General features: G+C 41.4%; 2 long non-coding RNA genes across 2 annotated transcripts; both read left to right on the top strand.

Moving 5' to 3' along the window:
- Positions 1-9,104: 9,104 nt before the first annotated feature.
- LOC142537914 (uncharacterized) lies at positions 9,105-9,478 on the top strand. Its single transcript, XR_012818592.1, has 3 exons — positions 9,105-9,127; positions 9,203-9,295; positions 9,373-9,478. It is a non-coding gene; the product is annotated as an uncharacterized LOC142537914 (long non-coding RNA).
- Positions 9,479-10,801: 1,323 nt separating this feature from the next.
- On the top strand, positions 10,802-11,406 carry LOC142537915 (uncharacterized). The gene is made up of 3 exons (XR_012818593.1): positions 10,802-11,149; positions 11,231-11,294; positions 11,386-11,406. It is a non-coding gene; the product is annotated as an uncharacterized LOC142537915 (long non-coding RNA).
- The last annotated feature ends 10,076 nt before the right edge of the window (positions 11,407-21,482 follow it).

Here is a 21,482-nt window from a genome sequence, read left to right on the forward strand (position 1 = left end):
TTTTAAGGGTTATTAAATTACTAGATAATCAATTTTCCCCCTACCATTTATCATGCATTTTCGGCCACACCCCTAGAAGAACAAACTAGGACTTGCCAACTCACCTTTGACCCATTCTTGGTTGATTAGCATGCTAATTCTTTTAGCTATTTTTCCACCTTAATTAATTAATACTAGACCACTATCCTAACCCTTGTTTGGCATGATAAAATCGGCCACTATAGTCTAGAATCACCCAAGAGATCATTTGAAAGCAATTCAAAATTCAAAATTCAAATGCATGAAGACTTGGTCTTGATATGATCCTTATATCTTGCACCATCCTCCTCACCCCTCATAACCACTCCATCACACTCCCTCCCCACCGAAATCAGACCCATTTTCAGTAGAAAAAACGTGAATAACAGCTAGGGAGAAAGGGAGAAAAATCGAGAGCAAGAAAGGTAAACAAGAGAAGCGCTCCACCTCCTCCGTGCCGCGTCGTCGTCGTTTCGTTCGTTTTCATTCGAAACGAAACCAGGCATGTCTAGATTTCTTTCAAACCTCACTCAAGTCATATTATCATTTATTTTTCAGTACATGATCATGTTTATTCAAGTAAAAATCGAGATCCATGTCAAAACATTTTGAAACCACACATGCAGAATTTTCGAATTTATTGGCAAGCTTCACGGTTTCTTTTGTTTTGTGAGTTTCAGGTATTGGATCGACTCCAGGCTCCCAAGGCGGCTTGTATACATGTATTAGGATGCATTAGGACCATGTTGGTCCATTCAAACCAGCCCCATGCTTGCTGGAAATTCAGAATGACAGCAAGTCCCCATAGGTGCAGAAAATGTTGTTCGAAAATTCAGTTTCTTGTCATGAAGGAAGGATCTGATCTTGGCTGCCCCAAGGGCTCTTAGCCATGGTTGGATCACTCCCCTAGCATGTCTAAGACGTGACTAAGTTGCCCTTTTGGTGGCTTGTTCCATGGTTCATCGGTTTTTAATAAAAACATCACAATAGCCCCTATACCCCTTCGGCTTCTTCATTTGTTCAGCTTTTGGTTTCGGTTTGTGTTTGCTTGGTGTGGATCTTGGTTGGCCTATGGCCCTTAGCCACGGTTCATATCATGCTCCTAGATGTCTAGAACGTGCCATGGTCAATCAAATGGCCATTGGAACGACACGAGACATCGATCATAGCATAAACACTACACACGCATGCACGTTGCTCTCGGTTGGAACCTTCGGTTGAGTTATGGTGTGATGCGGATTGTGGCTGGCCTAGGGCCCTTAGCCATGGTTCAAATCATTCCTTGGGATGTTGGTAAGAGTCTCTGGTCGGTGGTTCACGCCCCTAATGGCCTATAGTCTCGAAACCAACGCAAGTCTTGTAGTTGCGCAGCTGCTGGAAATTACAGCAAGTTGCTGTGTCGTTCAGAGGCTCGTTCGAGTTCTTGGTTGGCTTTTAGCCCATGGCCTTGGACTGGACAGTGCCTCATTGAGTTAGGAAGGTCATGTTTTTGACCGTTTGTCATTTGGATCATTTTGAGGTCGTACGAGAATTTACGGTGCAATGTGCCAAATTGACTCTCGAAAGAGCGTTTCGTGTTTTGGCCTCCATTTCACCTAGATTTCGACCCTATCATTTTAGGAACATTATTTTATGATTTTTCAGCGTATTTTAATCATGACTATACGTCGGTTCAGTGTCGGTTCAGGTTGGCTCGGAGTCATGATTAAATGCGAAGTCATTAGGCGTCATAGTCGCATCTTTTGAACGTAAATTGCATAGTTGGTCATGTTTAAGCTATTGCATATTTTTCATGGCACAGTTAGGTTGCAGCGAGCCTGGGAAAGATCCAATCCAATCCAGTTGGTAAAATTACAGGAATTTTCATCACGCCACGTGCATTAAATAGAAAATGATTATTTTTGAGATTTATGCGATATGGCTTGTGGTTCATTCACTATGTGGGAGTGTTATTTTATACGGTCGCCAGTGACCGATCAGTTCAGTATGGTACCACCCGGTCGCCAGTGACCGGCCAGCTCAGTTCAGTTTCAGCCTCCCCGGTAGCCAGTTACCGATCAGTTCAGCTTAGTGCAGTGGCCACAGGCGTAAAACATAATCTCAACAGAAAATTTTACCAGATATTTCAGTACAGGCTCCAAGGAGCAAATATTTTTTCAGTGATTTTCAGTTCAGTTATGCACGTATTATAATTGCTCAGTACAGATTATTTTCAGCATGCCTCAAGACAGGATATGTTAACTCATGCATATTTTAAATTCAGATTTTTACTCGTTACCTGCGATATATGCATGCTGAGTCTTTAGGCTCACTAGACTTGATTGTTGTAGGTACTGATGAGGCCAGGGCCGAGGGTGGGGACCAGTGAGCCAGCTTGGGTCGGCAGTAGTGGCACCCGAGGACCTCAGAGCAGCAGTTGTTATTTTTTTCCGCAAACAATTTTATCAGTCGTTGGATATTTTTAAATCGTTGTTGTTGGCAAAACTTTAATTTTCTTCCGCTGCAATATTTTGAAATATTGAACTTGATTCACCAGTGATTTTATGAATGAGGCCATTTAAGTTCTTTTAAAAAGAAAATTTTTAATTTTCCGCAAATTTTCAAGAAAGGAGTTTTAGGCCCTTCACAGTTGGTATCAGAGCGGTGGTTCTGTATAGGGTTTCACTACTACTGACCGAGAGAAGCTCACGAAGCCACGCCTTTGGTCTGTAAGTTTTTCAGTTCAGCATTTTGTTCAGCATTTTAGTTAAAGCATGAATTATTTTGTCAGCATGCTTCCAGATTTTCAGTATTTCAGAGTTCATTTAAAATAAAGTATGGAATTATGCATGTTAGTTACGTATGGGTTATGTTGGAACAGTATGCCCCCTAGACGCATTTTAGAGCGCAACAGAGAGGTGGAGCCTCGCCTAGAGGACAGAGAGGAGCGTAGACCGGAGGGAGACCTACCACCTCCTCCACCGCCACCACCGGACATGAGTGCCCAGATGTTAGCTGGGATGGAACAGTTCTTCGCACAGTTTGCGGGGGGCAATGCCGCACCCGTAGCCGCAGCCGCAGCCAGGCCGACAGGGCCCGAGGCTGTTTATGAGCGATTCATGAAGATGCGCCCGAAGGAATTCTCTGGGGCATCTGACCCCATGGTTGCCGAGGGATGGATCAAATCCCTCGAGGTTATCTTCGATTTTATGGAGCTGAGAGATGCAGACCGAGTCCGATGTGCCACCTACCTGTTCACTGGAGACGCCCGCTTATGGTGGGAAGGAGCTTCAGTAGCCCTGACCTTGGCTACACTTTCTTGGACCCGCTTTACGGAGGTTTTCTACTCCAAGTATTTTGCTGAGGAGGTTCGCACACGGCTGACCACCGAGTTCATGAGCCTGAGACAGGGAGATATGTCGGTTACGGAGTTTATCCGTAAGTTCGAGAGGGGCTGTCACTTTGTGCCCCTGATCGCGAATGATGCCAGAGCCAAGCTGATGCACTTCCTGGTGGGTTTACGGCCGATCTTGCGCCGGGATGTTAGGGTATCTGACTCTGCTACTTATGAGATTGCCGTCTCCAAGGCCTTAGCCGCGGAGCAGGATCTGCGGGATATCGAGAGGGATCGCCAGGGCAAGCGCCCAGTCTAGGCACCGCACCGCCCTCCTCCTCATCAGCATCAGCAGCAGAATAAGTGGCCTTTTCATGGACCGCCCAGGAACCGAGGCCAGCAACAGCAGCAGCAGCAGCGGGGACGCCCAGCCCCGAGGACTCAGGAGCACCCAGTCTGTCCCAGGTGCTCACGTCGCCATCCTGGAGCATGTATGGCTTGCTCAGGAAAGTGTTTTAAGTGTGGAAGTCCAGACCACATGTTGCTGCAGTGCCCTCAGAGGAATCTGCCTACCCAAGGCAGAGTTTTTGCTCTCCATGCCGCGGAAACCAACCCGGAGACTATGTTGTTGACAGGTACCTTTAAACTTTAAGATATTATTCGAATTTCAGCATTTTGGGAATCGGGATTTAGATTTTTGAACTTAGAACTGTTATAGGATTGCATGCTCTACTCAGATTTATTTCGGGGAAATTAAGCTAGAGGAACCTAGACCTTTGCATGTCTATAAGTTTAGATCTTGTAGTGGGATTCAACTTAGAGCTCCGCTCTTTCAGGGAGAATTTTTATATCTGGTTCCGCTACCAAGGCTTTGATAGATCCAGGGGCCACTCACTCGTTTATTTCGGAGATCTTTGCAAAATTTCTCAAGATCCAGACCATTGGGCTAGATACAGCCTTTTCAGTAGAGTTGCCGTCAGGCGAGGAGATGGCAGCTACCAATGTTATCCGAGATATAGACCTTGAGCTGCACGGTAATCTTGTTTATGCGGATCTGATTGTGCTACCGATGCCGGAATTTGACATCATCCTAGGGATGGACTGGCTATTGAGGAACAGAGTGTTGATAGACTTCCAGCGGAGATCCGTTCTTGTCCGACCGCCTGGAATGGAGCAGTTCTTATTTGAGCCGGACAGGTACTTTTCTTTACCGGGCATTATTCCTTATGTTCAGGCTAGGAAGCTCATGCATAGAGGGTGTCGGGCATTTCTAGCAACCTTTTATCTGTCCCCGAGGAACCCAGCCAGTCAGCCTCAGATGTTCCGGTTGTCAGAGATTTCTTAGACGTTTTTCCCGAAGACGTCTCTGGTATGCCACCAGAGAGAGAGGTGGAGTTTTCCATTGAGCTTATGCCAGGTACGGCTCCGATATCCAAAGCGCCATATCGACTAGCACCGACAGAGATGGCAGAGCTTAAGAAGCAGATCCAGGAACTTTTCGACAAGGAGTTCATTCGCCCGAGCTTTTCTCCATGGGGCGCGCCGGTCTTATTCGTGAAAAAGAAGGATGGCTCGATGAGGCTTTGCATTGACTACCGGGAGTTGAACAGGGTTACAGTGAAGAATAAATACCCACTGCCGAGGATTGAGGATCTGTTTGACCAGTTGCAGGGAGCTTCGATTTTCTCCAAGATAGATCTGCGTTCCGGTTATCACCAGTTGAGGGTGAGAGATGCTGATGTCTCGAAGACAGCTTTCAGGACTCGTTATGGCCACTACGAGTTCTTAGTGATGCCGTTCGGTCTGACGAATGCGCCAGCGATCTTCATGGATCTAATGAATCGCGTATTTCAGCCGTACCTCGACCAGTTTGTGATAGTGTTCATAGATGACATTCTCGTCTACTCCAAGAGTCGGGAGGAGCACAGCAGGCATCTGACCACAGTGTTGCAGACATTGCAGAAACATAAACTATTCGCAAAGTTCAGTAAGTGAGAATTCTGGTTAGAGAAGGTGGCGTTCTTGGGCCACATTGTTTCTAGCAGTGGCATTGAGGTAGACCCGGCGAAAGTTGCAGCAGTCAGAGATTGGGTTGTGCCTCAGAATGCATCAGAGATCCGCAGTTTTCTTGGGCTAGCAGGATATTACAGGAAATTTATCCAGGGATTCTCCACTATCGCCGTTCCACTCACAGCACTGACAAAGAAAAATGTGAAGTTTGTGTGGAGCGAGGAGTGTCAGAAGAGCTTCGATACTTTGAAGCAAGCTCTTATCTCAGCACCCGTTTTGGCTGTACCGTCAGGATCTGGTGAGTTTGTCCTTTATACCGATGCTTCGAAGCTTGGTTTAGGTGCAGTTTTGATGCAGCATGGGAGAGTGATAGCGTATGCTTCTCGACAGCTGAAAATCCACGAGAAGAATTACCCTACCCATGATCTGGAGTTAGCGGCCGTAGTTTTTGCTTTGAAGATTTGGAGGCACTATCTGTATGGGGAGAAGTGTCAGATCTTTACCGACCATAAGAGCCTCAAGTATTTCTTTACGCAGAAGGAGCTGAACATGCGTCAGAGGCGTTGGTTGGAGCTTGTGAAAGACTACGATTGTGACATTAGCTACCACCCGGGTAAAGCTAATGTAGTTGCGGATGCTTTGAGCAGGAAAGTCGCAGTGATGGCTCATTTGACGATGCAGAAACCTCTTCAGATTGAGATGCAAAGGTTTGATCTTGAGACTTATCCGCGAGGTAGAGTTCCTCGTTTATCTACCTTGACCATTCAGTCTTCCCTTTTGGACCGTATTCGCAGTGGTCAGACCGCAGATGAGCAGTTGGCACAGTGGAAGAAGAGAGATGAAGCCAAGGGCAGTGTTTTGTATTCAGTCAGCGACGGTATTGTGAGATACCGAGATAGGATATGGGTTCCCAGCAGTGATTCTATCCGAGCAGACATCTTATCAGAGGCCCATACGTCCCCGTACTCCATTCACCCTGGGAGTACGAAGATGTACAAAGATCTGCAGCTATTGTATTGGTGGCCAGGGATGAAGAAGGACATCAGGCGTTTTGTATCCGAGTGCCTGACTTGCCAGTTAGTGAAGGCCGAGCATCAGAGACCAGCAGGTTTGCTCAAGCCTCTTCCTATTCCCGAGTGGAAGTGGGAGAACATTACCATGGACTTTGTGACCGGATTGCCGAGGTCAGCCAGAGGATCGAATGCTATCTGGGTGATTGTAGATCGTCTTACCAAATCAGCGCACTTCTTGCCTATTAAGACGACTTTCACCATGGTTCAGTATGCAGAGCTGTATATCCGAGAGATAGTCCGACTCCACGATATTCCAGTTTCTATCGTATCCGACAAAGATCCCAGATTCACTTCCTCGTTTTGGAAGAGTTTGCATTCGACTTTGGGTACGAAGTTGCTGTTTAGCACAGCTTTCCATCCGCAGACAGATGGACAGTCGGAGCGAGTTATTCAGATCTTAGAGGATCTTCTCCGTGCTTGCGTCATTGATTTCTCTGGGAGTTGGGAGTCGAACTTACCATTGGTAGAGTTCACCTATAACAACAGTTTCCAATCGTCTATAGGTATGGCTCCGTATGAGGCGCTGTATGGCCGCAAGTGTAGATCTCCTGTTCATTGGGATGAAGTAGGAGAGAGAGTAGAGTTGGGTCCAGAGATTGTTCAGCAGGCAGCAGAGGTAGTAGTCAAGATTCGTGATAGAATGAGGACTGCTCAGAGCCGACAGAAGAGTTATGCCGATCAGCGGAGGAGAGAGTTAGAGTTTGCAGTGGGCGATCATGTCTTCGTGAAAGTGGCACCTATGAAGGGTGTCATGAGATTTGGCAAGAAAGGGAAGCTCAGTCCGAGATTCATTGGACCGTTTGAGATCCTCGACAGAGTTGGGACGCTAGCGTATCGTGTGGCTCTTCCGCCAAATCTGGCCGGAGTACACAATGTCTTTCACGTCTCCATGCTGAGGAAGTATATGGCAAATCCTTCGCATGTGCTGAATTTCAAGCCGTTGCAGCTTACTCCGAACTTATCTTATGAGGAGAGGCCTGTGCAGATCCTAGACAGACAGGAGAAGAAACTTCGGAACAAGTTGGTTAAGCGAGTCAAAGTCAAATGGCTCAACTATTCAGAGGAGGAAGCTACGTGGGAGTCTGAGCCGGAGATGAGAAGTCGATACCCTGAGTTATTCGGTGAGTTCTAATTTCGAGGACGAAATTTATTTAAGGGGGGAAGGATTGTAGAACCCGTAAATCAGTAGACGTATAAGTCATGCATAATTCTAGATTTTTAAATTTAATTGACTTCATTGCATAATTATTTTAAATGCATTTATTTGAAGTTAATTATTCATTATTTCAGTTCAGTAGTTTGATTTTTAGCATTTCAGTTATTTCAGTGAGGCCGGACTGGAGTTGGAGTTTTGAGATAGAATTTAAGATTTGAGAAATATTTCCAGAAGTTAATTTAGCTAGCAAGTAAGTTCATTTAAGTTAGTAAGGGAGGTTTGAGGATTTAATTTAATTATTTGAGGTGATTAAGAAATGAACTCATTTAAGTTATTTAATTAAAGGGTTAGCTCACTAAATTAATTAAAGGATTAGTAAGGCTTTTAAGGGTTATTAAATTACTAGATAATCAATTTTCCCCCTACCATTTATCATGCATTTTCGGCCACACCCCTAGAAGAACAAACTAGGACTTGCCAACTCGCCAGTGACCGATCAGTTCAGTATGGTACCACCCGGTCGCCAGTGACCGGCCAGCTCAGTTCAGTTTCAGCCTCCCCGGTAGCCAGTTACCGATCAGTTCAGCTTAGTGCAGTGGCCACAGGCGTAAAACATAATCTCAACAGAAAATTTTACCAGATATTTCAGTACAGGCTCCAAGGAGCAAATATTTTTACAGTGATTTCCAGTTCAGTTATGCACGTATTATAATTGCTCAGTACATATTATTTTCAGCATGCCTCAGGACATGATATGTTAACTCATGCATATTTTAAATTCAGATTTTTACTCGTTACCTGCGATATATGCATGCTGAGTCTTTAGGCTCACTAGACTTGATTGTTGTAGGTACTGATGAGGCCAGGGCCGAGGGTGGGGACCAGTGAGCCAGCTTGGGTTGGCAGTAGTGGCACCCGAGGACCTCAGAGCAGCAGTTGTTATTTTTTTCCGCAAACAATTTTATCAGTCGTTGGATATTTTTAAATCGTTGTTGTTGGCAAAACTTTAATTTTCTTCCGCTGCAATATTTTGAAATATTGAACTTGATTCACCAGTGATTTTATGAATGAGGCCATTTAAGTTCTTTTAAAAAGAAAATTTTTAATTTTCCGCAAATTTTCAAGAAAGGAGTTTTAGGCCCTTCACACATACAATGCAAATGGAAGGGCTTTACAATCATACATTGGTTCTATTGCTAGAGCCATGGTGCCAATCAGAATAAAGTCATGGCCTGAAGTTCAAGAAAACATAAAACAAAAACTGTGGGAAGAGATTTTGGTAAGTACAAGCTTCAATTTGAATTTACAGTCATACTTGCACCTCTAACTAATCTGTTTTTGTTGCAGAATGTCTTTGAACTAGCGCCACAAAGTGAGTATGCTGTGATGAATTCAGCATCTCAGAAGTGGCGAGATTTCAAAAACAAATTGACTAGTAGATTTGTTTGGCCGAATAAAGATAATCCTGAAAAATTGATTTCTCCACCAAGTCAGTATCAACTCCCACTAGCGGATTGGAAAGCATTTTTAAATGCGAGACTGGATCCATCATGGGAGGTACTTTAATAATTGATATGTTTCCTCACGAATTTATTAAATTCAATACTTAACTGAGCCAACATAATGATGCAGGTTACTCATGAAAAACAAAAACAACGGACCATGCATTGTAAATATCACCACAGAATGTCTCGCAAGGGTTACATCGGCTTGGAGGCTGAACTGGTAAGAAACAGAGCAATATATTTGTAATTTTTAGCATGTTCTTCATGTTATTAAACATATGAGTTTTGAAATTGTAGCGGAACAAAAAATTGGTTGCTGAAGATGAGGAAGTTGAAAGATCTGTGCTTTGGCATAAAGCTCGAGAAGACAAATCTGGCAACATAACATGTTCGGAGACATCAGAAGTAGCTGAAAAAATTGTAAATTTTTAGTTTTATTCAATCGCCATATTGCCTAGATAAATAACATTGTAGTTTGTGAATTAATTTGTCATGTCTCCAATTGTAGGATGAATTGTTGGAAAAGAAAGGCAAAGGAGAGTTCAAATCTTCTGGAATGAATGGCGTGTTAATCGCTGCCTTAGGAAGCCAAGAACACTATGGAAGGGTTCGAGATGTGGGAGGTTTCGTAAAACCACAAGTATATTTTAAAACTCCAAGAAAGAAAAGAGAAACAATCTCAAAAGCTGTGATTGAAAATGTAAAAGCACAATCGGAGGTGACTAAAAGTTTGAAAGCTGAATTGGAGATGTTGAGTTCTCAACTTGCTGCTGTGATTCCATTAATCAATGATCGATCTTCTGAGACTGTAGCATCAAACAAGTTCTCAAGAGTGAAAGACTCAAAATTGTCAGATGATGTGGAAGAAGTTTATGATTGCGGCACTTCAAATACGAAGATTGTATGTCTCTAAATTTAATGTCAATTAAATTCTATTCACCTCCATATAAAAATATGTCATGTCTTTTTGTTCTTGAAAGGGGAAAAAATGTCACATGGCTGTAAAAGAAGGTGAAAACATGGTGGCTTATGGCACAATAATATCAGAAGGAGGTCCAAATGTTATGATTCACCATGTTCCACTTGGGGAAGAGAACTTCAAGGTATCTATTGATGTTGTCTTAGATGAAAAAGCACAGCTTCCGATCCCAATAAATTTTGGACCAACAATCATCAATGATGATGTTGGAGTCATTGTTGGTTGGCCTAAAGAATTGGTTATTTTTCCAACGACAAAGGTAATTTAGGTTTTCATTTGACTTTGTGTTTGCAACTGTCAGATATGTTGCTCGAACAATGTTTTATTTTAAAATACTTGTATGAATAATATTTTAAATTGTAGAGGAAGGGGAAACCTCAATCATTTGCGCTTGCGGAATGTTCTTGGTCAGTGCGACAAGTTCAAAGAAATTGAGAAAACATTACCCATGTCGTGCAAGTATATCTACTCTCATGTTGTTAGATTGCTGAATGAATCGGATACCATATACATTGAGTTTGAGGACGCTATGTTTGGACGTCCTAAAAGCATACGGTTGCTAAGAGAAGATATCTTACGCTTTATGGAGATAAGGGAGATAGTTGCCAGACAAATTTTAGTTTACATGGGTATATATAATGTCTAACTTACAATATTTGTGCATTTATATAATATTTTTTGTGGTACTTGTTCATATTTTGAAAATTTTCTAAAAGATATATTTGTGCATCTATATCATGCAGTCACCTCTACAAATATTTGAAAAAAAAAAGACAAGGCTGATTATTTTTCGTTTGTGGATCCCGGTAATATACCTACATGCCCGATTGGCACAGATGGCCGTGACTTATCACAACATATTGCTGACCAGTTGGAAGCAGTGTGTAGAGATAGCATCTGCCTCATCCCATACAACACTGGGTAAGAATTTAGTTATTTATAGATTTCTACTTCATGATAGTCAATGCTGTGATTTCATTTTTTCAGGTACCATTGAATCTTGACAATCGTCAACGAAGATAAGAATATGATATATTTATTGGATTCTACGTCTAACAGGAACCGAGATGATATATGGAAAACTATTGTAACAAAGTAGGTAGTAGCTTATGTTGATTTTGAATACATTAACTTATAAATATGCAAAAAAATAACTTCTTACTTTTTAAAATGTAGTGGGGTGAAGATGTACAATGCCTCGAAGGGTATTTCTAAAGGGCCAGGTTTTAAAATATTGACGGTATGTATCGTACTTATTTATGAATACATGAATTGGTAGTGGTTATTAATTAGATTGTGATTGTTGCATTAACTTTTCAATTCCATTATAGAGTAATATGAAACAAAGTGGTTCGGTTGAATGTGGATATTATGTGATGAGGTACATGAAAGAAATAGTCGATTGCGATGATCCACAGTTGGAGAAGGTGGTGAGTTTCTTCTTGGGATAAATTTGTTGATTGATAGAGATGAATTGTTGCCATTAAGATATATTTTATTGTTGAGATAATGTGTTGCCATTGGGATATATTTTATTGTTGAGATAATTGCTTGAGATGAATTGTTTTCATTGTGATATATTTTATATTAGTGATATTTTAGTTATCCAAGTTGTCATCTTCATGTCTTCTGTTATTATTTGATTATTCGGAGAACGTCGTGTCATGATTTAATAATTTTTAATTTTATGATTTCTTTTTTATTTGTGGTTTCTAGGATATGTACTCTATTCTATACCATTATTTTGTTTGCTTGATTCTTGTTGATTGGCTTTTGACATATGCATTTAGTAGTCTAAATAAATTACTCAACAACTACTGCACTTAGTTTATTGTTGTTTTGTTTCTTCGCATTACTGCTAATGAATTTTTTTTATGCTTTCCAGTTGTTGTTTGAGTAGTTCATTTATCGGTGTTGATTGAATGAGCTTCAGTACTTCTGTCTTTTGACAATTTTCCTTCTGATTTCTATAATATGTTTTTTCGTGAGCTGCATTATTCTTTTCCAATCTCTTTCTTGCGTTTGCTTCAACAGAGATTAGGATCTCTGGTTTAGTTAGTGCAATTGTCTTCATGCAATTGGGGTAATCTGTAATGGATGTAGACTAGATGGAAACAACAGGCGCTATCTCAGCTTGGAGAGTGGTGACATGTTATGAATTTTTATCCGGTGTTATTTCAAGATGCAAATGAAATAAGTTCGTACATTCAAATGAAACCTGCCTCTACCAGTACTGATATATTTTATATCTGTCAATTTTTATTTGAAATAGAAGAATCTAATGTATTTTCTTTTTTAAATTACAGTTTGCAGGATGCATCAAGAACCAATATTACACCCAATATCAATATGACGAGGTCAGAAGTGAATGGAGTGAATTTGTTTACTCCTATGTAGGTGCTTAAATGGATGGTGTATGTTGGGATACATATTTTGTTTGTCATTGTGGATTTTTGGATATACTTTTGGTTTTGTGGATACATTTTTGGGTTATTTGTGGATTGATGAATATGTAATTGTTGATTCGTGGATATTCATTATTTTTAGATTGATAATTTATGAATTTAATTATATTAGTGTATTAAGTCATATATTGAGAAGTCTTTTTTTAACAATTACTTCATCAAAATAAAAAATAATGAAGTGTAACAGGTAAATTACTACGTTGTTATTTGCAAATTGTGAAGTAACATAATATTAAATACTTCGTCAATAAGAAATCAGACGAAGTGAAGGAATTAATTTAATTCAACATTGTTTTGTAAAAACGAAGTTGTTTTGCGCAATTACTTCACCAAAATACAAATTATTGAAGTCTTTCGAACCACTTACTTCGTCACTAAATGTAAATTGTAAAGTAACATAATATAAAATACTTCAACAAATAGGATAAATGCTGAAGTTATAGATTATATTTACTTCAACAAATAGGATAAATTATGAAGTTGTTTGTGTCTATTACTTCACCAAAATACATAACTACGAAGTCTTTCAGATGAATTACTTCGTCACTCAATGTAAATTGTGAAGTAAAATATTATAAACTACTTCGCTAAATAATAATTAAGAGGAAGTTATATATAATATATTACTTCACTATTTACAAAAATCGATGAAGTAAAACACATTTCTTACTTCGGCACCGGTCCAATTCTGGACCGGTTTTCCTTCGAAAACCGGCCTAATGACTTCAGTATTTTCAATCATACAACTTCGGTTATTATGCGAAGTAAAAGGTACATCTATTACTTCACGTCCATATACTTCGGCAATTAACTACCTTACTACTTCATTGAATACGCGAAGTAAAAACCGATTTTTCTACTAGTGAGACATCTAGGAGTCCTTAAAACTACTAAAAAATGTCCCTTTTGATGGCCCTAACCTGTCTGCCCCTTTGTGCAACAATAAAATGAATTTAAAAGCATGGAAATCAAAGTTTGATCATGTATAGGGCATGAAAACGAAAATATAAGAAGCATATCTAATTTTTCATGCAAGAACGCTTAATCACACATAATATAGTATGAACGATGAGCAAAGAAAGATTAAGGCATGTCTTTGCGCACGAAAAAAATTCTAGATGTGAAGAATGTTGGCGGAGAGATGGGGGAGGCTTGCTGTGTTTTCTTCCTCAAAATCACGTGAAAGCCTTCCTTGAATGTGAGTTGTGTGACGTGAGGGGTGGGGAGAGAAAACCCTAGGTTTCTTGTGTGATATGAAGTGTTTTGTGGTTTAGAAATTCCATAATTTGATATGTATAATTCGATAGAAATCTATGCCCAATAACCTTAGTATAATAGGTCCATTATAATGTAGGTAAAATATTTCGTTTAGGAAAGTTTTCGAAAATATTAGCCGAACCTCTAAAAAATCCTTTTTTTCTTCCAAAATCGATTACTGATTTAAAATATGACTCGTCATGTAAAACACCCAAAAAAACCATTTTTGAAAATCACCCATTAAATATGCCATATATTAAGCAACCCACGATTGGAAGGGCCTATGTGATGCACGCTGAGCAAGTGGAGCCAGAGACTACGCTTATTATAGAAGATCGACAACTTAAGGGACTAAATAGAAATTTTGAAAATTTACGAAGATAATTTGGACAAATTAAAAAATTTTAAGGGGTTAAAATGACAAATTTTCGAAATTTTAAGGGGCCAGTTGGAAATTTTCGAAATCTAAGGGGTTGAAATGCTAATGTGGGAAACTAGAAGGTCCTAGATGATATGAAATTTCTTAACTTTATGGCCTTAATCTAGAGTAATGCGAATATTATCACAGGAAGAATTTTATTAGCGGCCGTAGCTACTTACGCTTTGCTAGATTCTGGAGCTACGCATTCTTTCATATCTGAATGCTTCATGAAACATTTGGGAATCTTACCAGTGGACGTAGAGTCGGGATTCCGAGTTACATTGTCTTCTGGCGAACAAATGGTCTCTACAAGCATGATTTGGGATGTCGAGCAAAAATTGCAAAATAATGTTGTACGATCTAACCTTGTAGTATTATCAATGCCCGAGTTTGACATTATTTTGGGCATAGATTGGCTCACACAGAACGGGGCTACTATTGATTTTCAGCGAAGGTCGGTATCGATTAGACCGCCCAATGAGAAAGCGTTCATCTTTGAGGCTGGACAAAACAATCAAGTTCAGCATATCATTTCAAGCATTTGTGCAAAGAAGCTTATCCGGAGAGGCTGTCAAGGTTTTCTTGCTAGTATTATATATGTACCCAACATTGACGATCGATCAATTGAGGATGTGGAGTGTAGAACCCGTAACTTAGAATACGTATAAACCATGCATAATTCTAGTATTTAAATTAAAATGATTTTTGTTGCATGAGTATTTAAAGTGCCTTTCTTTAAAGTTAATTATTTCATTTCAGTAGTTTTAATTTTATTCTTTTAGTTATTTCAGTGAGGCCGGACTGGAGTTGGAGCTTTGAGATAGAATTTAAGATTTAGAAAACATTTTCGGAATTTATTTTAGCTAGCAAGTAAGTTCATTTAAGTTAAAAAGGAAGTTTGAGGATTTAATTTAATTACTTAAGGTGAGTAGGAAAATAAGCTCATTTGAGTTACTTAATTAAGGGATTAATTCAATAAATTAATTAAGGGATAGATAAGGCTCTTAAGGTATTAATATTTAGTAACTAAACAATTTCTCCCCTTCATTTTATTGTATTTTCGGCCCCTTAATAGATTAAGCATTACCATGCCAACTCATCACCCTTTTGACCCATTCTTTTTGGTGTTAACATGCTAATCTTTCTTTTATGATTAGTCCACATTAATTAATTAATTATTGAGCATTATCCTAGTCTAGAAAGCTTAAGATTTCGGCCCCCACCTTCTAGAGTCATCCATCAACTCATTTGATATCAAACAACAATTCAAAATTCAAAATGAGGGAGACTTGGTCTTGAGTTGCCCCTTATATTTTGCACCCACTTCCCTCACTCCCCTAACCATCTTCCCCTCTCCCTAAGCTCAAAATTCAGAGTCATTTTAGAGGCAAAAATTGTGAGGTGCTAAGGGAAAACAAGAGAGAAAAATTCAGAATCAAGCTAAGTAGCAAAGCGCTCCACCTCCTCCGCGCCGGATCGTCTCTTCTTTTCGTTTTCTCTTTCAAACGAAACCAGGCATGCATATATTCTTCCTTGACTCTTCAATCAAGTCATACTATTTTATTTTTATGTTTCATGATCCCCCTTTCATGTAAAAACCGAAATACATATTGCATTTTAAGAAAAGAACAACATGCAGAATTTCGGCCCCTTTCTTTTCAAGCTTCACGGTTTTCTTTGATGTTGTGGTTTCAGGTATTGGTTCGGTTCCAGGCTCTCAAGGCAACATCTAGACATGTTCTAGGATGTATTAGGATCAAATTAGTCCATTGTTTCAGCCCCCATGCTTGCTGGAAATTCGAAAATGACAGCAACTCCATTTGTGTCCATTTGTGTTCGAAAATCTGATGTCGCGGTCATAAGGGAATAGATCGGATCTTGGCTGCCCTAGGGGCCTATAGCCATGATTAGATCACTTGCATAGCATGTCTAAGACGTGACTAAGTCGCCCTTTTGGTGGCTTGGTCCATGGTTAATCGGTTTTTAAATCAAACGCAAGAACAGCCCCTCCCCTTCTCGGCCCCCTTGATTTTGACAGCATGTGTTGGTTCGAGTATGGTGGAATGGTGTGGATCTTGGTTGGCCTAAAGCCCTTAGCCACGGTTCAAACCATGCCCCAAGATGTCTAGGTTGTGCCATGGTCAATCAAATGACCACTGGAACGAGACGAGACAGCAAGCGAAGCACAACACCACACACGCACGCATGAGTGTCCTCGGTAGGAGTTTTTGGTTGGTTGCTGGAATGGTGAGGATTGTGGCTGGCCTAGGGCCCCTAGCCATGGTTCAAATCATTTCTTGGGACGTTGGTAAGAGGTGTTGGTCAGAGGTTCAAGCCCCAATGGCCATTAGCCTAGCAAACGACGCAAGCAAACCAAGCACAGCTTCTGTATTTTTGGACAGCAACTTGCTGTGAAGGTTCAGTGGCTCGTTATAGTTCTCGGTCGGCTTTTAGCCTATGGTCTTGGACTGTACAGTGCCTCATTGAGTTAGGAAGGTCATGTTTTTGACCGTTTGTAATTCGGTTCATTTTTGAGGTCGTACGAGAATTTACGGTGCGATGTGACAAATTGACTCTCGGAAGAGCGATTCTTGTTTTGGCCTCCATTCACCTAGATTTCGGCCCTCACCATTTTAGGAGAATTATTTTATCATTTTAGGCGTATTTTAATCATGACTACATGACGGGTCAGTGTTGGTTCGGGTTGGTTCGTAGTCATGATTAAATACGAAGTCGGTAGGCGTAATTGTCACATTTTAGAATGTTATTGCATAGTTTGGTCCCATAAATCTATTGCATATTTTTCATGACATATTTAGGTTGCAGCGAGCCTGGGAGCGATCCAATCCAAGCAGTAAATTATTACAGGATATTTAATTGTGCCATTTAATTATATTACGTGCATAAATATATAAAATGTTCATTTTTGAGATTATGCGATATTGCTTGTGGCCATTTCACTATCATGAGATTATTGCTAAATCCGGTCGCCAGTTACCGGTCCGGTCGCCAGTTACCGGTCAGTTGAGTTTGTTTCACCCAGTATACTGTGGCTACAGTCTGATCAGACGTTTACTATTTTATCTTGTCGCAAGTTACCGGTCATGGGAGCATTTTATTATCCAGTCGCTAGTTACCGGTCAGTTTCAGTGCAGGGGCCACTTGCGTATACCATAATCTCACCAGGAAAATTATTACAGGCTATTTCAGTACAGGGCTCCAAGAAGCAAACATTTTTACCATGATATTTTCAGTTCAGTTATGCACGTATTATAATTAATCATGACACGACCCTTTTACGATATGCCTCATGACACGACATTTTTATTCCATGAAATTTTACTATAGTATTTACTCTTTATTTACGATTTATGCATGTTGAGTTTTTAGACTCACTAGACTTGATTGTTGAAGGTTCTGATGATGCCGGGGCGGGGACCAGTGAGCAGGCTCGAGTCGGCAGTAGTAGGACCCGAGGACCTCAGTTCAGCATTTATTTTTAATTGATGGCTCAAACGTTTTAATTATTGTTGGAAAAACTTTTTACTGTTATTTCAAAAATGTTAATTCTTCCGCTGCCACATTGAACATCAAACTTTATTTATAAGTTCATTTATGAAGGAGGCAATTTTAATTATTTAAAAAGAAAAATTTTAAATTTTCCGCAAATTTCCAAGTAAGGATTTTAGGCCTTTACAGATGGTATCAGAGCGGTGGTTCTGTATAGGATTGTACTACTACTGACCACGAGAAGCTCACAAAGTCACGTCTTCGGCCTGTAAGTTTATATTTACGCATTTTCTTTAAAGCATGAATTATTTTCTTAACGTCATGATTTCATGAAGCATTTTATGTCCAGATTCATTTTATTTGTTCAGTATTTAAATTTAAATAAATTATGGGATTATGCATGTTAGTTACGTATGGGTTATGTATGGAATAGTATGCCCCCTAGACGCACCCTTGAGCGCCCTACTGAGGATGAGCCTCGCCGAGAGGGCAGAGAGGAGCCGAGGCAGGAGAGAGACTTACCACCTCCACCTCCACCGGACATGAATGCCCAGATGTTAGCTGGGATGACTCAGTTCTTCGCACAGTTTGCGGGGAACAATGCTGTGGCGACCAGGCCGACAGGGCCCGAGGCTGTCTACGAAAGATTCATGAAGATGCGTCCGAAAGAGTTTTCTGGGACGTCTGACCCCATGATTGCTGAGGGCTGGATCAAGTCCCTCGAGGTTATCTTCGAGTTCATGGAGCTTGGAGATGCAGACAGAGTCCGATGTGCCACATACTTATTCGGAGGAGATGACCCGCTTATGGTGGGAAGGAGCATCGGTAGCCCTGAACATGGCTACGCTGAGTTGGGTACGCTTCACGGAGGTGTTCTACTCCAAATACTTTGCTGAGGAAGTGCGCACCAGGTTGTCCACTAAGTTTATGAGCTTGAGGCAAGGAGATATGACTGTTATGGAGTTCATCCGTAAGTTCGAGAGGGGTTGTCATTTTGTACCCCTGATCGCAAACGATGCTAGAGCCAAGATGATGCATTTTCTGGTGGGTCTACGGCCGATCTTGCGCCGTGATGTTAGGGTGTCTGACCCTACTTCTTATGAGGTCGCTGTCTACAAAGCCCTAGCCGCAGAGCAGGATCAGCGTGATATCGAGAGAGATCGCTTGGGAAAGCGACCAGCCCAGTTACCGCACCGCCCTCCTCCTCAGCAGCATCAGCAACAGAACAAGAGGCCTTTTCACGGGCCACCTAGAAACAGAGGCCAGCAGCAGCAGCAGCGGGGACGCCCAGCCCCGAGGGCTCCTGAGCGCTCAGTCTGTCCTAAGTGTTCACGTCGCCATCCTGGAGCATGTTTGTACTGACTCAGGAAAGTGTTATAGGTGTGGTAGTCCAGACCACTTATTTCTGCAGTGCCCTCAAAGGAACCTGCCTAGCCAGGGCAGAGTGTTTGCTCTCCATGCGACGGAGACGAACCCCGATACTATGCTGATGAATGGTACCTTAAGCTTTAAGTCTGCATTTGGAACTTAATGTTTTGGGTTAATATTTTGAACATAGAATTGCGTTAGGATTGCATGCTCTACTTTGTAATATTTTGGAAATTTAAGTTAGAAGAATTTCAACCTTTGCATGTCTATAAGTTTAGTCTTTGTAACTATTGGGTTCAACTTAGAGTTCCGATCTTTCAGGGAGAATTTTTATATCCGGTTTCGCTACGAAGATCTTGATAGATTCAGGGGCCACTCACTCATTCATTTCAGAGGTCTTTGCTAATTTCCTCAAAGTTAAGACCATTGGGCTAGATATAGCCTATTCCGTAGTACTGCCATCTTACGAGGAGATGGCCGCCACCAATGTGATCCGAGACATAGATCTTGAGCTCCATGGCAACCTTGTTTATGCGGATCTGATCGTACTGCCGATGCCAGAGTTTGACATTATACTAGGGATGGATTGGCTACTGCGGAACAGAGTTTTGATTGACTTCCAGCAGAGATCTGTTCTAGTCCGACCGCCTGGAATGACGCAGTTCTTATTTGAGTCAGACAGGTACTTTCCTCTACCACGTATTATTCCATATGTTCAGGCTAGGAAGCTCATGCATAGAGGGTGTCGGGCGTTTCTAGCAACCTTTGTATCTGTCCCAGAGGCGCCCAGTCAGTCAGCCTCAGATGTTCCGATTGTTAGAGACTTCTTAGACGTTTTTCCTGAGGACATCTCTGGTATACCACCTGAGAGAGAGGTGGAGTTTTCCATAGAGATTATGCCAGGTACGGCTCCGATCTCAAAAGCACCGTACCGACTTGCACCGATAGAGATGGCAGAGCTTAAGAAGCAGATTCAGGAACTTCTTGACAAGGAGTTCATTCGGCCTAGTTTCTCACCTTGGGGCGCGCCAGTCTTGTTTGTTAAGAAGAAGGATGGCTCTATGAGACTTTGTATTGACTATCGGGAGTTGAACAGGGTTACAGTGAAGAATAAATACCCACTTCCGACGATTGAGGATCTGTTTGACCAGTTGCAGGGAGCTTCGATTTTCTCTAAGATAGATCTGCGTTCCGGTTATCACCAGTTGAAGGTGAGAGATGCTAATGTTTCAAAGACAGCTTTCAGGACTCGTTATGGTCACTACGAGTTTCTTGTGATGCCGTTCGGTTTGACGAATGCGCCAGCGATCTTCATGGATCTCATGAATCACGTATTTTAGCCATACCTCGACCAGTTTGTGATAGTATTCATAGATGACATTCTCGTCTACTCCAAGAATCGGGAGGATCACAGCAGGCATCTGGCCACAGTGTTGCAGACATTGCAAAAGCACAAATTATTCGCAAAGTTCAGTAAATGCGAATTTTGGTTAGAGAAGGTGGCGTTCTTAGGCCACATTGTATCCAGCAGTGGTATTGAGGTAGACCCAGCGAAAGTTGCAGCAGTCAGAGATTGGGTTGTGTCGCAAAATGCATCAGAGATCCGCAGTTTTCTTGGCTTAGCAAGATATTATCGGAAGTTCATTAAGGGATTCTCTTCGATTGCAGTTCCACTCACAGCACTGACCAAGAAGAATGTGAAATTTGTTTGGAGCGAGGAGTGTCAGAAGAGCATCGATACTTTGAAGCAAGCTCTTATCTCAGCACCAGTTTTGGCCGTGCCGTCAGGGTCCGGTGAGTTTGTTCTGTATACCGATGCTTCGAAGCTCGGTCTTGGCGCAGTATTGATACAGCATGGGAAGGTGATAGCTTATGCTTCTAGACAGTTGAAGACTCATGAGAAGAACTACCCTACCCATGATCTAGAGTTGACCGCAGTAGTTTTTGCCTTGAAGATTTGGAGGCATTATCTGTATGGAGAGAAGTGCCAGATCTTTACCGACCACAAGAGCCTCAAGTATTTCTTTACGCAGAAGGAGCTGAACATGCGTCAATGGCGTTGGTTGGAGCTTGTTAAGGATTATGACTGTGACATTAGCTACCACCCGGGTAAAGCTAATGTAGTTGCGGATGCATTGAGCAGAAATGTCGCAGTGATGGCTCATTTGTCAGTGTCGAGACCTCTTCAGATTGAGATGCAGAGGTTTGATCTTGAGACTTATCCTCAAGGTAGAGTTCCCCGTCTATCTACCTTGACCATTCAGTCTTTTCTTCTGGACCGTATTCACAGTGGTCAGTCATCAGATGAGCAGTTAGCAAAGTGGAAGCAGAGGGATGAGGCCAAGGGCAGTGTCTTGTATTCATTCAGTGATGGTATTGTGAGATACCAAGACATGATATGGGTTCC

Source organism: Primulina tabacum, chromosome 2, assembly GCF_025594145.1.
Source record: "Primulina tabacum isolate GXHZ01 chromosome 2, ASM2559414v2, whole genome shotgun sequence".
Classification (NCBI taxonomy): domain Eukaryota; kingdom Viridiplantae; phylum Streptophyta; class Magnoliopsida; order Lamiales; family Gesneriaceae; genus Primulina; species Primulina tabacum.